Here is a 15,448-nt window from a genome sequence, read left to right on the forward strand (position 1 = left end):
ATGTTTGACTGCTTGTTGCTGATGTGGTTGGTGATGATGTAGTTGCAGAAGTTGTGGATGGACTTGTTGTTGAACTAGATGTTTGACTGGTTGTTGCTGATGTGGTTGGTGATGATGTAGTTGCAGAAGTTGTGGTTGGACTTGTTGATGTTGAACTTGATGTTTGACTGGTTGTTGCTGATGTGGTTGGTGATGATGTAGTCGCAGAAGTTGTGGATGGAATTGTTGATGTTGACCTTGATGTTTGACTGGTTGTTGCTGATGTGGTTGGTGATGATGTAGTTGCAGAAGTTGTGGATGGACTTGTTGTTGAACTTGATGTTTGACTGGTTGTTGCTGATGTGGTTGGTGACGATGTAGTTGCAGAAGTTGTGGATGGACTTGTTGATGTCGAACTTGATGTTTGACTGGTTGTTGCTGATGTGGTTGGTGATGATGTAGTTGCAGAAGTTGTGGATGGACTTGTTGTTGTTGAACTTGATGTTTGACTGGTTGTTGCTGATGTGGTTGGTGATGATGTAGTTGCAGAAGGTGTGGATGGACTTGTTGATGTTGAACTTGATGTTTGACTGGTTGTTGCTGATGTGGTTGGTGATGATGTAGTTGCAGAAGGTGTGGATGGACTTGTTGTTGAACTTGATGTTTGACTGGTTGTTGCTGATGTGGTTGGTGATGATGTAGTCGCAGAAGTTGTGGATGGACTTGTTGATGTTGAACTTGATGTTTGACTGGTTGTTGCTGATGTGGTTGGTGATGATGTAGTTGCAGAAGTTGTGGATGGACTTGTTGTTGAACTTGATGTTTGACTGGTTGTTGCTGATGTGGTTGGTGACGATGTAGTTGCAGAAGTTGTGGATGGACTTGTTGATGTTGAACTTGATGTTTGACTGGTTGTTGCTGACGTGGTTGGTGATGATGTAGTTGCAGAAGGTGTGGATGGACTTGTTGTTGAACTTGATGTTTGACTGGTTGTTGCTGATGTGGTTGGTGATGATGTAGTTGCAGAAGTTGTGGATGGACTTGTTGTTGAACTTGATGTTTGACTGGTTGTTGCTGATGTGGTTGGTGACGATGTAGTTGCAGAAGTTGTGGATGGACTTGTTGATGTTGAACTTGATGTTTGACTGCTTGTTGCTGATGTGGTTGGTGATGATGTAGTTGCAGAAGTTGTGGATGGACTTGTTGTTGAACTAGATGTTTGACTGGTTGTTGCTGATGTGGTTGGTGATGATGTAGTTGCAGAAGTTGTGGATGGACTTGTTGTTGAACTTGATGTTTGACTGGTTGTTGCTGATGTGGTTGGTGATGATGTAGTTGCAGAAGTTGTGGATGGACTTGTTGATGTTGAACTTGATGTTTGACTGGTTGTTGCTGATGTGGTTGGTGATGATGTAGTTGCAGAAGTTGTGGATGGACTTGTTGTTGAACTAGATGTTTGACTGGTTGTTGCTGATGTGGTTGGTGATGATGTAGTTGCAGAAGTTGTGGTTGGACTTGTTGATGTTGAACTTGATGTTTGACTGGTTGTTGCTGATGTGGTTGGTGATGATGTAGTCGCAGAAGTTGTGGATGGAATTGTTGATGTTGACCTTGATGTTTGACTGGTTGTTGCTGATGTGGTTGGTGATGATGTAGTTGCAGAAGTTGTGGATGGACTTGTTGTTGAACTTGATGTTTGACTGGTTGTTGCTGATGTGGTTGGTGACGATGTAGTTGCAGAAGTTGTGGATGGACTTGTTGATGTTGAACTTGATGTTTGACTGGTTGTTGCTGATGTGGTTGGTGATGATGTAGTTGCAGAAGTTGTGGATGGACTTGTTGTTGTTGAACTTGATGTTTGACTGGTTGTTGCTGATGTGGTTGGTGATGATGTAGTTGCAGAAGTTGTGGATGGACTTGTTGATGTTGAACTTGATGTTTGACTGGTTGTTGCTGATGTGGTTGGTGATGATGTAGTTGCAGAAGGTGTGGATGGACTTGTTGTTGAACTAGATGTTTGACTGGTTGTTGCTGATGTGGTTGGTGATGATGTAGTTGCAGAAGTTGTGGATGGACTTGTTCTTGAACTTGATGTTTGACTGGTTGTTGCTGATGTCGTTGGTGACGATGTAGTTGCAGAAGTTGTGGATGGACTTGTTGTTGAACTTGATGTTTGACTGGTTGTTGCTGATGTGGTTGGTGACGATGTAGTTGCAGAAGTTGTGGATGGACTTGTTGTTGAACTTGATGTTTGACTGGTTGTTGCTGATGTGGTTGGTGACGATGTAGTTGCAGAAGTTGTGGATGGACTTGTTGTTGTTGAACTTGATGTTTGACTGGTTGTTGCTGATGTGGTTGGTGACGATGTAGTTGCAGAAGTTGTGGATGGACTTGTTGATGTTGAACTTGATGTTTGACTGCTTGTTGCTGATGTGGTTGGTGATGATGTAGTTGCAGAAGTTGTGGATGGACTTGTTGATGTTGAACTTGATGTTTGACTGGTTGTTGCTGATGTGGTTGGTGACGATGTAGTTGCAGAAGTTGTGGATGGACTTGTTGTTGAACTTGATGTTTGACTGCTTGTTGCTGATGTGGTTGGTGATGATGTAGTTGCAGAAGTTGTGGATGGACTTGTTGTTGAACTAGATGTTTGACTGGTTGTTGCTGATGTGGTTGGTGATGATGTAGTTGCAGAAGTTGTGGATGGACTTGTTGTTGAACTTGATGTTTGACTGGTTGTTGCTGATGTGGTTGGTGACGATGTAGTTGCAGAAGTTGTGGATGGACTTGTTGATGTTGAACTTGATGTTTGACTGGTTGTTGCTGATGTGGTTGGTGATGATGTAGTTGCAGAAGTTGTGGATGGACTTGTTGTTGAACTAGATGTTTGACTGGTTGTTGCTGATGTGGTTGGTGATGATGTAGTTGCAGAAGTTGTGGTTGGACTTGTTGATGTTGAACTTGATGTTTGACTGGTTGTTGCTGATGTGGTTGGTGATGATGTAGTCGCAGAAGTTGTGGATGGAATTGTTGATGTTGACCTTGATGTTTGACTGGTTGTTGCTGATGTGGTTGGTGATGATGTAGTTGCAGAAGTTGTGGATGGACTTGTTGTTGAACTTGATGTTTGACTGGTTGTTGCTGATGTGGTTGGTGACGATGTAGTTGCAGAAGTTGTGGATGGACTTGTTGATGTTGAACTTGATGTTTGACTGGTTGTTGCTGATGTGGTTGGTGATGATGTAGTTGCAGAAGTTGTGGATGGACTTGTTGTTGTTGAACTTGATGTTTGACTGGTTGTTGCTGATGTGGTTGGTGATGATGTAGTTGCAGAAGGTGTGGATGGACTTGTTGATGTTGAACTTGATGTTTGACTGGTTGTTGCTGATGTGGTTGGTGATGATGTAGTTGCAGAAGGTGTGGATGGACTTGTTGTTGAACTAGATGTTTGACTGGTTGTTGCTGATGTGGTTGGTGATGATGTAGTTGCAGAAGTTGTGGATGGACTTGTTCTTGAACTTGATGTTTGACTGGTTGTTGCTGATGTCGTTGGTGACGATGTAGTTGCAGAAGTTGTGGATGGACTTGTTGTTGAACTTGATGTTTGACTGGTTGTTGCTGATGTGGTTGGTGACGATGTAGTTGCAGAAGTTGTGGATGGACTTGTTGTTGAACTTGATGTTTGACTGGTTGTTGCTGATGTGGTTGGTGACGATGTAGTTGCAGAAGTTGTGGATGGACTTGTTGTTGTTGAACTTGATGTTTGACTGGTTGTTGCTGATGTGGTTGGTGACGATGTAGTTGCAGAAGTTGTGGATGGACTTGTTGATGTTGAACTTGATGTTTGACTGCTTGTTGCTGATGTGGTTGGTGATGATGTAGTTGCAGAAGTTGTGGATGGACTTGTTGATGTTGAACTTGATGTTTGACTGGTTGTTGCTGATGTGGTTGGTGACGATGTAGTTGCAGAAGTTGTGGATGGACTTGTTGATGTTGAACTTGATGTTTGACTGGTTGTTGCTGATGTGGTTGGTGATGATGTAGTCGCAGAATTTGTGGATGGAATTGTTGATGTTGACCTTGATGTTTGACTGGTTGTTGCTGATGTGGTTGGTGATGATGTAGTTGCAGAAGTTGTGGATGGACTTGTTGTTGAACTTGATGTTTGACTGGTTGTTGCTGATGTGGTTGGTGACGATGTAGTTGCAGAAGTTGTGGATGGACTTGTTGATGTTGAACTTGATGTTTGACTGGTTGTTGCTGATGTGGTTGGTGATGATGTAGTTGCAGAAGTTGTGGATGGACTTGTTGATGTTGAACTTGATGTTTGACTGGTTGTTGCTGATGTGGTTGGTGATGATGTAGTTCCAGAAGGTGTGGATGGACTTGTTGTTGAACTTGATGTTTGACTGGTTGTTGCTGATGTGGTTGGTGATGATGTAGTTGCAGAAGGTGTGGATGGACTTGTTGTTGAACTTGATGTTTGACTGGTTGTTGCTGATGTGGTTGGTGACAATGTAGTTGCAGAAGTTGTGGATGGACTTGTTGATGTTGAACTTGATGTTTGACTGGTTGTTGCTGATGTGGTTGGTGATGATGTAGTTGCAGAAGGTGTGGATGGACTAGTTGATGTTGAACTTGATGTTTGACTGGTTGTTGCTGATGTGGTTGGTGATGATGTAGTTGCAGAAGTTGTGGATGGACTTGTTGATGTTGAACTTGATGTTTGACTGGTTGTTGCTGATGTGGTTGGTGATGATGTAGTTCCAGAAGGTGTGGATGGACTTGTTGTTGAACTTGATGTTTGACTGGTTGTTGCTGATGTGGTTGGTGATGATGTAGTTGCAGAAGTTGTGGATGGACTTGTTGTTGAACTAGATGTTTGACTTGTTGTTGCTGATGTGGTTGTTGACAATGTAGTTGCAGAAGTTGTGGATGGACTTGTTGCTGTTGAACTTGATGTTTGACTGGTTGTTGCTGATGTCGTTGGTGACGATGTAGTTGCAGAAATTACAGTAAAAATATTAGGAATGCACATGAGGGCTTTTTTCAGGATTTTGTTTTTACTCTTTACAATTGTATATTTAAGACACATACGCTGTTTTTTATGAAAATAAAACAATTGCAATTCTGCATTCTGTTACGCCTCATATATTTTAGTCACACTTTTTTCAACATTTTTTGTCTCCGAAAAAGATCTTGTCTTTACCCGTAATTGGTATTTTTTAGAATTGTTGAGTCATGTCTCATTTGGTTCGAATTTTTCCTTTGCTATTCATTTAATGGAAAAAGTTGATTGTAAGATATAAAATATTTTTCATTGTATTCTATTCATTGGGATTTTGAAAATTACTTTAACAGCTTACCTAATAAAATCAGCAAAAATGAAACAAGGCCTAGATCATTCATCTTGCTTTCCTGTACATATGAAAAATCAGACAATAAAGAGTTCATGTTATTTAAAATTGGCAGCATTGTAAGTGAACAGTCAAAATGTTTTATTCATAAATGTCATGGTTTAGCTTTTCTAGTTTCATGCAAACCATGTCATGCTTGGGGCCCAATCCAACTGTCTTCAGACACACTTCAGCATACATTAGGTCAATTTAGTTTCTCCAATTTGCCTCACCCAAAATGCAAGGGGAGAAAATGCAAAGACCACAAAGAAAATAAATTCAAACCAGTGAACCTCTTGTGGAACAGTGCTTAGCAGTGCACCCCTATGCCACCCTAAAATAATTATTATTAAATCTAATCAGAATCACAAAATGTTTTTAATATTAAAGATGCAGACTTACCTGAGTCAGAAGATCAATAAATGTAAAGTTATTAAATCCCACCTTGACTTTTGAAGATTTTCTGTAATGTGTTGTTATCACCACTGTGATATTGAAAATAGTTTCCTCAGTGCGACTGCCTTCATTTATAAGGCGAACTCTGCAAAAGGTATTTTTGCAAAATGACGTTGTGAATACATGACGCTTGTCCAAAAAATGCCATGACACCCTTGAATAAATTCCCACGACATTCATGCCGCGTTGTTTCGCCAAATACACTATTGTGCAGGAAGATGTTTATCAAGTTTGACCGGTTCCTGCAGCCACAACTGTAGATAATACACCACTGGGGTGTTCACTGCAAAAGAGAAACATGAGATAAATCTCTGTAAATCCCTTTAACAATTGCAGATTGTGATTTTTGTTCATTCAGGTGTGTTGGGACCTTATTTTTTCACCGAGGCAGACTGTTTCTTTTGCCAGTCTTTTCCTGTAATGTGACTCATTATAATGTCATTTTTAACAAACCACATAATTCACTTGGCTCCATCCATTATTTAGATCACCAATCATTTCATTTGTGTTTACTCTGTCTTCATGTTGGGAGACATGGGTGACTGTTACAAATTTCTAGAGAAATTTCTTTACACTTGCACTTTTTGGCATCTAAGCTAAAGGCAGTGGTGGGCTGTCAGGGCCTGCAAGGCCTTCTCTGTTGGCCTAAAAATATCTGAATCACAGTCAAATAATATTTTGTCCATGAATATGTATTAAATAATTCCATATGTATTAAATAATTCCAAATGGTCTGTCCACTTCCTTTCATTGCCAGCCCCCTGGTTGCGCTGCTTCCAGACGTGTATTTCCATATTCAAGCATTTAACCAATCACATTTCAGCCACTATTTGTTGCCAGGGTCAGAGAAATCTTCCTGGAGGCCTTCACAATCAGTTCTGCAGGCCCTGTAGCATAAAAAAAATGTCGATCCAACTGTTGCTTCAACCAATCAGATTTTGAGTTGGCGACCCCAAGGCCTTCTAGCAGGCGTAAGAAACGTCAGCGTATTCACACGCTTTGATTGGATAGTCAGAGAGTGTACGAGCCAGAGCTAGCAAACTGCATCTGTAGCGAGCTGCACAAGCAAAGATATTGTTGTGTTGATTTAATAGCGGTTTTGTCAACCCACAATGGCTGAAGTAGATGAAGAAATGGATTTAGTCGTTGATTTACTGTCAAAGCCATTTTCAAGACGGACTTTTCAAGAAAAGCTGGACATCGTTAAGCAAGGTCGGGCAACTCCGAAGCTAGCAAGCCTGTCGCAACCGGGAAAAGGATTTGTCCGCCACTTTCAGTCCACTAACTACGAGCGGTACTCCTGGCTCACAGGCTCCGAGGAACGCTGCAAATTGTATTGCTGGGAGTGCTTGTTATTTGCCACTGATCGACATGGTGTTTGGAGCCACACTGGATTTGTAAATTTGGCTTGCCTAACCAAGGCAGCAACGAGGCATCAAAGCACTGCCGGACACTTACAAGCAACGGTGCTTTCCAAAACTTTTGGGGAAACCAGAGTGGATCTACAGCGGAGCGAGCAAGTGTGCAGGGAAACGGAGCTCCGCAACGAAACAGTGAAGAAAAATAGGGAAATCTTAAAAAGACTGATAGACTGTGTTTGGCGGTGACCATCCCCGTGTCTACTGCTTCTGTTGAACGGACATTCTCAGCCCTAAAGCAAATTAAAACGTATGCCAGAAATACGACAGGAGAGGCTCGACTTTCAGCGTTAGCTTCGATGGCGATAGAAAAGGACTTCTTGATGGAACTGAAACGCACGGATAATCTGCACAACAGAGTCATTGAAATCTTCTTGAGGAAAGAAAGGAGGGTGGATTTTGTGTACAAATAATCAGGATTTTTGGTGAGTAAAATCAAAAATCCTGATTATTATACTAAAATGTTGCTATATTCCTAAATAATTTAGCATGTTGGGGAGGGTCAATGTGGGAATTTCCCAGCATGCTTTGTGGCAGTGTGTCTGTGGGTTCAGGTTGGTGTTAACCCGGTTTTTGTTCATTGTAAATGTTATCTTTTGCAACTTTAAATGTTAGTGTTCTATTTATTGAGTTCTGGTTGTTGATGTATTTAATTACTGTTTGCACTTGCACACCATAAGCCAGGTAATGTGTGTGATTGAAGACCTTCCTTCGTTCATGTGTCTTTAGTTCCGTGTTTAATAAAGTGACGCTTTAAGCTGGCAGAAGACTGTGTCTGAGTTCTTCCCAACCTAAAACCCTAACTCTTTATCCGGTTATTTTTGATGATTTTTTTTTATGTGTGTCGCAGTTGTACCTTTAGTGGAAGTTTTATAGCCATAAAATGGTTATTGAGGGTTGGATTGATTCAGAGGCCTAGGTGTGAAATGCATGGCCCGCCACTGGCTAAAGGTGGTATTGTGCCTAAAGTGGAGCTGTTGTGATTGCACCTTGAGCAACAACAATAAAATGTATAGAATGTGCATATAATGGGATTTGATGCATGGCAGTGCACTGTTGCATCTGTTGGATGTCACACCACTTCGTTCTATGATGTACTGAACTGTAAAATAAAGATTAGCTTGTCATGCGGCAAATTAAAGAGACTGAAAATGTTGCTCCTGTTTTTAAAAGACCACAAAAAAATCTACAAAATAGTAAGGTTCCAGGATTTTAATTATGAATTCTGCTCAGTTTGTATTACTTAACAATATCTTATAGCACATAGTTCTGTAGGATTACATAAAGACATTTTCATGAATAAGAACATTTTTATTAAAGTATTTAACATGCATACAAAACATTAAAATATACTCAACATTTAATTCTCATTGTATCTTCATTGTGTTTCTATCATATTACTGTTGTGCTAACTACATGGATATTCTAATATGTATGAGAGGCTCAACGAAAATCAACATGTGTCCATGTAGGTTGTTATTCATCCAGGTGATGGTTATCTGCAGCTGATTTCAGTGAGCAACAGGACTTTAAGTTCTTGAAGATGTTTTGTTTCTTCGCCAAAAGGTCTCTTCATCAAAACCCCCCCCCCCCAAAAAAACCAGCTGACCACCCAGATCATTAGCAGGGCCAAATGGTCGTGCTCCAGCCATTTCGGAACTGAATAAGCCGTTTGGAGAGGAGTCAAAATGTCTTCAAGAACCTTACCCAAGTCCAGGCTCACTGAGATCAGCTTTGGATAAGAGAACAGATTTTTAGGCAAAATACAAAATATTTACATATTTTTAAACTATAAATTAGATTTGATTAAATTACATAATATTAGAATTAGTCAGTTATTCTCGTAATGTTGCTGGGTGCTGTCAGCAACTGGCATTGAAGTGGAGCACGATTTTATTGGTGGTTTGACAGTAACCACGACAAGATTACCAAACAGAATGCAGTGATGAGACTGATGTTCTGGTTGATTCCATTTGAAGCTGAAAATAGGAAGTAAACCATACATTATTAATATGATTATTTTTTTTATTATGAACAAGACCCCGAGGCACTAATAGTATCAATAGCTCGTACCTATGCCATCCACAGAGATGGAGCTGCCTTCAATGTCAAAGCCAATGACCTTTGAAGATGCATTAATTAAAACACTTGCAATCTCTGTATAATGAGGGACAGATGTCCTGTCAAAGCCGAGTTTTAAGTCATTGATGACTGAGCCTTTTCTGAAGAAAGAGATGAGAAATTACAAGAAAATGTCAGATTGACACTGCTCTTTTTTGGTTGGAACAATATAACTGTTAATAAATTACCTGAATGATGCCACTGTAAATGATCTGTAAGTGGAAAATTTGTCTCTGAAGTAAGGTTCAAGCTGTGAAAAAGAAAAAAGAACTTTGTAGAATTTTGTATTGTATTTGATGCAATCTATACATTCTAAAGGATAGATGGAGCCTTAAATAATTCTTCATTTATTTTATTTGTGAAACTGCAGGTTTTTAGAACGAGATTAAATATTCATTGTTGAAATGTCTTCATTGTTTGACTTTTGACTTGAATCTACTGAAGTAGGCAGGGACATATTTTCACAGCAGCCACATATGATATGTGATGTCATGTCATTCAATAGACTGAAAAACTTGTGTATCCGTAGGGTAGAGGTTGAAATCATGGGAGGAACTGAACCAGTGTGGGTCTTTGGGCCATCAACAAATCAAACCTGGGTCAACAAGGTCCACATTAGGTACAAAATCTGATAAGACATGACTAACAGCAACCTATTTCTAATTATAATAACTGTTTCGACAACTTTTATGATGAACACAAAATACTGCTTATGGATGTTATGGATTCGTGGAAGGAAAACTTCGAGGACCTCCTTAATCCTACCAACGTGCCTTTCAGTGAGGAAGCAGGACCTGGGGACAGACTCTCGTATCTCTGGGGCTGAAGTTGCCGAGTTAGTCAAAAAACTCCTCGGTGGCAAGGCCCCAGGGGTGGATGAGATCCGCCCAGAGTTCCTTAAGGATCTGGATGTTGTAGGGCTGTCGTGGTTGACTTGACTCTGCAACATCGGGTGGACATCAGGGACGGTGCCACTGGATTGGCAGACCGGGGTGGTAGTCCCTCTTTTTAAGAAGGGGGACTGGAGGGTGTGTTCCAACTATAGGGGGATCACACTACTCAGCCTCCCTGGTAAGGTCTATTCAGGGGTACTGGAGAGGAGGGTCCGCTGGATAGTCGAACCTCGGATTCAGGAGGAGCAATGTGGTTTTCGTCCTAGGCGTGGAACGGTGGACCAGCTCTACACCCTCAGCAGGGTCTTCGAGGGTGCATGGGAGTTTGCCCAACCAGTCCACATGTGATTTGTGGACTTGGAGAAGGCATTCAATCGTGTTCCTCGGGGGGTTCCTGTGGGGGATTCTCCGAGAGTATGGGGTGCCGGGCCCCCTGATACGGGCCGTCCGCTCCCTGTATGATCGGTGTTAGAGTTTGGGCCGCATTGCTGGCAGTAAGTCGACCTCGTTTCGAGAGAGGGTTGGTCTCCGCCAGGGCTGCCCTTTGTCACTGATTCTGTTCATAAGTTATATGGACAGAATTTCTAGGTGCAGCCATCGTGTTGAGGGGGTCTGGTTTGGTGACCTCAGGATCAGGTCTCTGCTCTTTGCAGATGATGTGGTCCTGTTGGCGTCATCGGCCCGTGACCTCCAACGATCAGTGGATCGGTTTGCCGCCGCATGTGAAGCGGCTGGGATGAGAATCAGCACCTCCAAATCCGAGGCCATGGTTCTCAACTGGAAAAAGGTGGAGTGCCTTCTCCTGGTCAAGGAGGAGATCCTGCCCCAAGTGAAGGAGTTCAAGTACCTCGGGGTCTTGTTCATGAGTGAGGGAAGAATGGAGCAGGAGATCGACAGGCGGATCGGTGCGGTGTCTGCAGTAATTTGGACTCTGCACCGGTCCGTTGTGGTGAAGAGAGAGCTGAGCCAAAAGGCGAAGCTCTCGATTTACCGGTCAATCTTCGTTCCTACCCTCACCTATGGTCATGAGCTTTGGGTAATGACCGAAAGAACAAGATCACAGGTACAAGCAGCCGAAATGAGCTTCCTCCATAGGGTGGCTGGGCTCTCCCTTAGAGATAGGGTGAGAAGCTCTGCCATCCAAGAGGAGCTCAGAGTAGAGCCGCTGCTCCTCCGCATTGAGAGGAGCCAGATGAGGTGGCTTGGGCATCTAGTTAGGATGCCCCCTGGATGCCTCCCTGGTGAGGTGTTCAGGGTATGTCCCTCCGATAGGAGGCCCCCGGGCCAGGACACATTGGAGAGACTATGTCTCTCGACTGGTCTGGGAACGCCTGGGGATCCTCCCGGACGAGCTGGAAGAAGTAGCTGGGGAGAGGGAAGTCTCGGCCTCTCTGCTTAGGCTGCTGCCCCCACGACCCGACCCGGATAAGTGGTAGAGGGAAAATGGATGGATGCATGGATGCATGGATGCTTATGGTACATAGTAAATACTAAGGCAATACATACCTGACTTTTTATCATCAAAGCTCGATTTGTAAAAGATGCAGAGGATGTATTTGTCAGCTCAATTGTAAATGTGTTGAGACATGATCTAAAAGACACATTTATTATCTTCTGTCTTGTGCCAGAAGATAGGATGATTGGAGTGGCAATAGGAGCAACGGTCGAATTATCCCAAGATAGTGGACTTGCTAACGAAGAGGAAGAAAATCAGTGAAAAAAGTGACCACGCTGAGAAAAGCTGCAGTGAAGTATGAAGTTGACTTACATATAATGTGGATCAGAGAGGAATTAAATTTTACGCTGTAACTGTTACTACTGTTTGCAGCGGCCACTAAAGTTTGAACAATTGCTTCATTCCGTGGAAGGTCATCTTTTGGAATAGTATTATTGAACACAACTCCAAAGATAACTTGAGTGGTGTTGTCTCCTTCAGCTGGACTGTTGTAAATCAGAAATGAAGAGTGGAAAAATGTAGCTGCAATTCTGTTATTGTTCTTGTGACACTGTCAACACTGCGACATACCAACAATGGTATTAAAATATCAGAAAAGTGGGTTTACCTGAATCCTTTTACTATGCAATGGAAAACTTGTCCGGGATACCTTCCACGAAATATTTGGATACACTGGTAAAGAAAAGCAGCATTTATACAGAAATATCATGAAAATAAAGATGAATAAGTAATGATATAAGACTTTATGTTGCATTGCATTGGAGTGTGGCACCTTACAGTTTTCAGGACTCGTTTTTCAAGGTCTTTATATGCAGGGGTGTCAGTGTTGTTCAGGTCACTCTTAAAAGCTTCTTCAGGCAAATGGACTAATAGCATGTAACAAGGCTGAGAGGCAACATCGACTGGAGGGGTTGATGATGTTGACATTACAGCAGGTGTTGACATTACAGGTGTTGTTGTATTTGTTGAATATGAAGAAACTGGACTTGCTGTTATCAGATGGGATGATTAAATGAAGACAACAATCCTTCACACCAATTAGAATTTAAGTGTTGAGTTTACTTACAGATCAGCTGGACTGATGTTGCTCTCAGATTAACGCTGTAGTTGCTGTTGCTGTTAGCAGCATCCATTAAAGTTTGAACCAGTGTTTCATTCTGTGGCAGCTGAGCTTTAGAAATCGTGTTGTTGAACGCAACCCCAAAAACAACTTGAGTTGTGCTGTCTCCCTCAGCAGGACTGTTGGAAGTCAACAAATGAAAATATGAAAGATCCACATGAAATGTTGCAACAATATTGTTGCTGTGATACAGAACACTTTCAACATGTCAATTCACCAAATATTCTATGAATAGAAAGTAAATTGTGAGTACCTGAATTCTTTCACAAAGCATCGAACAACCTGACCAGGAAACTTTCCACCAAATATCTCATCACACTGTTACAGCAAAGCAACATTTAGTTGATATATGGCTCAGGACAAGTGGATCAACAAAGTTAAAGTTTACAATTCCATAAAGGACAACATGATAACTTACAGTCTTCAGGACTCGTTTTTCAAGATCTTTATATGCAGGGGTGTCCGGGTTGTTCAGGTCATTCTTAAAAGCTTCTTCAGGCAAATGCACTGATAGCACGTATGTCGGCTCAGAGGAAACATAGTCTGTTGTCGGAGGGGTTGCTGATGTTGACATTACAGCAGGTGTTGTTGTATTTGTTGAATATGAAGAAACTGGACTTGCTGTTAAAAAATGGGATGATTTAAATGAAGACAACAATCCTTCACAGCAATTAGAATTTAAGTGTTGAGTTTACTTACAGATCAGCTGGACTGATGTTGCTCTCAGATTCACGCTGTAGTTGCTGTTGCTGTTAGCAGCATCCATTAAAGTTTGAACCAGTGTTTCATTCTGTGGCAGCTGAGCTTTAGAAATCGTGTTGTTGAACGCAACCCCAAAAACAACTTGAGTTGCGCTGTCTCCTTCAGCAGGACTGTTGTGAATTGGAAAGGAAAACATGGACCAATAATTGAAAATGTAAAATTTATTTTGCCATGATTGTGATACTATGAACACAAGGACATATCAAATGGTATACAAATAAAGTAAATTGTGAGTACCTGAATTCTTTTACAAAGCAACGAACAACCTGACCAGGAAACTTTCCGCCAAATATCTCATCACACTGTTACAGCAAAGCAACATTTAGTTGATATATGGCTCAGGACAAATGAATCAACAAAGTTAAAGTTTACAATTCCATAAAGGACAACATGATAACTTACAGTCTTCAGGACTCGTTTTTCAAGATCTTTATATGCAGGGGTGTCCAGGTTGTTCAGGTCATTCTTAAAAGCTTCTTCAGGCAAATGCACTGATAGCACGTATGTGGGCTCAGAGGAAACATAGTCTGTTGTCGGAGGGGTTGCTGATGTTGACATTACAGCAGGTGTTGTTGTATTTGTTGAATATGAAGAAACTGGACTTGCTGTTAAAAAATGGGATGATTTAAATGAAGACAACAATCCTTCACAGCAATTAGAATTTAAGTGTTGAGTTTACTTACAGATCAGCTGGACTGATGTTGCTCTCAGATTAACGCTGTAGTTGCTGTTGCTGTTAGCAGCATCCATTAAAGTTTGAACCAGTGTTTCATTCTGTGGCAGCTGAGCTTTAGAAATCGTGTTGTTGAACGCAACCCCAAAAACAACTTGAGTTGTGCTGTCTCCCTCAGCAGGACTGTTGGAAGTCAACAAATGAAAATATGAAAGATCCACATGAAATGTTGCAACAATATTGTTGCTGTGATACAGAACACTTTCAACATGTCAATTCACCAAATATTCTATGAATAGAAAGTAAATTGTGAGTACCTGAATTCTTTCACAAAGCATCGAACAACCTGACCAGGAAACTTTCCACCAAATATCTCATCACACTGTTACAGCAAAGCAACATTTAGTTGATATATGGCTCAGGACAAGTGGATCAACAAAGTTAAAGTTTACAATTCCATAAAGGACAACATGATAACTTACAGTCTTCAGGACTCGTTTTTCAAGATCTTTATATGCAGGGGTGTCCGGGTTGTTCAGGTCATTCTTAAAAGCTTCTTCAGGCAAATGCACTGATAGCACGTATGTGGGCTCAGAGGAAACATAGTCTGTTGTCGGAGGGGTTGCTGATGTTGACATTACAGCAGGTGTTGTTGTATTTGTTGAATATGAAGAAACTGGACTTGCTGTTAAAAAATGGGATGATTTAAATGAAGACAACAATCCTTCACAGCAATTAGAATTTAAGTGTTGAGTTTACTTACAGATCAGCTGGACTGATGTTGCTCTCAGATTAACGCTGTAGTTGCTGTTGCTGTTAGCAGCATCCATTAAAGTTTGAACCAGTGTTTCATTCTGTGGCAGCTGAGCTTTAGAAATCGTGTTGTTGAACGCAACCCCAAAAACAACTTGAGTTGTGCTGTCTCCCTCAGCAGGACTGTTGGAAGTCAACAAATGAAAATATGAAAGATCCACATGAAATGTTGCAACAATATTGTTGCTGTGATACAGAACACTTTCAACATGTCAATTCACCAAATATTCTATGAATAGAAAGTAAATTGTGAGTACCTGAATTCTTTCACAAAGCATCGAACAACCTGACCAGGAAACTTTCCACCAAATATCTCATCACACTGTTACAGCAAAGCAACATTTAGTTGATATATGGCTCA

At 41.3% G+C, this 15,448-nt stretch overlaps 2 long non-coding RNA genes across 2 annotated transcripts; both read right to left on the reverse strand.

The window, feature by feature from the left end:
- Window positions 1-4,923: 4,923 nt before the first annotated feature.
- On the reverse strand, window positions 4,924-6,527 carry LOC115250719 (uncharacterized). Its single transcript, XR_003889287.1, has 3 exons — window positions 5,778-6,527; window positions 5,346-5,397; window positions 4,924-4,956 (listed from the first exon to the last, which is right to left on the reverse strand). It is a non-coding gene; the product is annotated as an uncharacterized lncRNA (long non-coding RNA).
- Window positions 6,528-11,876: 5,349 nt separating this feature from the next.
- On the reverse strand, window positions 11,877-12,667 carry LOC115250701 (uncharacterized). The gene is made up of 4 exons (XR_003889273.1): window positions 12,497-12,667; window positions 12,327-12,391; window positions 12,032-12,204; window positions 11,877-11,954 (listed from the first exon to the last, which is right to left on the reverse strand). It is a non-coding gene; the product is annotated as an uncharacterized lncRNA (long non-coding RNA).
- Window positions 12,668-15,448: the final 2,781 nt, after the last annotated feature.

Source organism: Takifugu rubripes, chromosome 8 (genome assembly GCF_901000725.2).
Source record: "Takifugu rubripes chromosome 8, fTakRub1.2, whole genome shotgun sequence".
Taxonomy (NCBI): domain Eukaryota; kingdom Metazoa; phylum Chordata; class Actinopteri; order Tetraodontiformes; family Tetraodontidae; genus Takifugu; species Takifugu rubripes.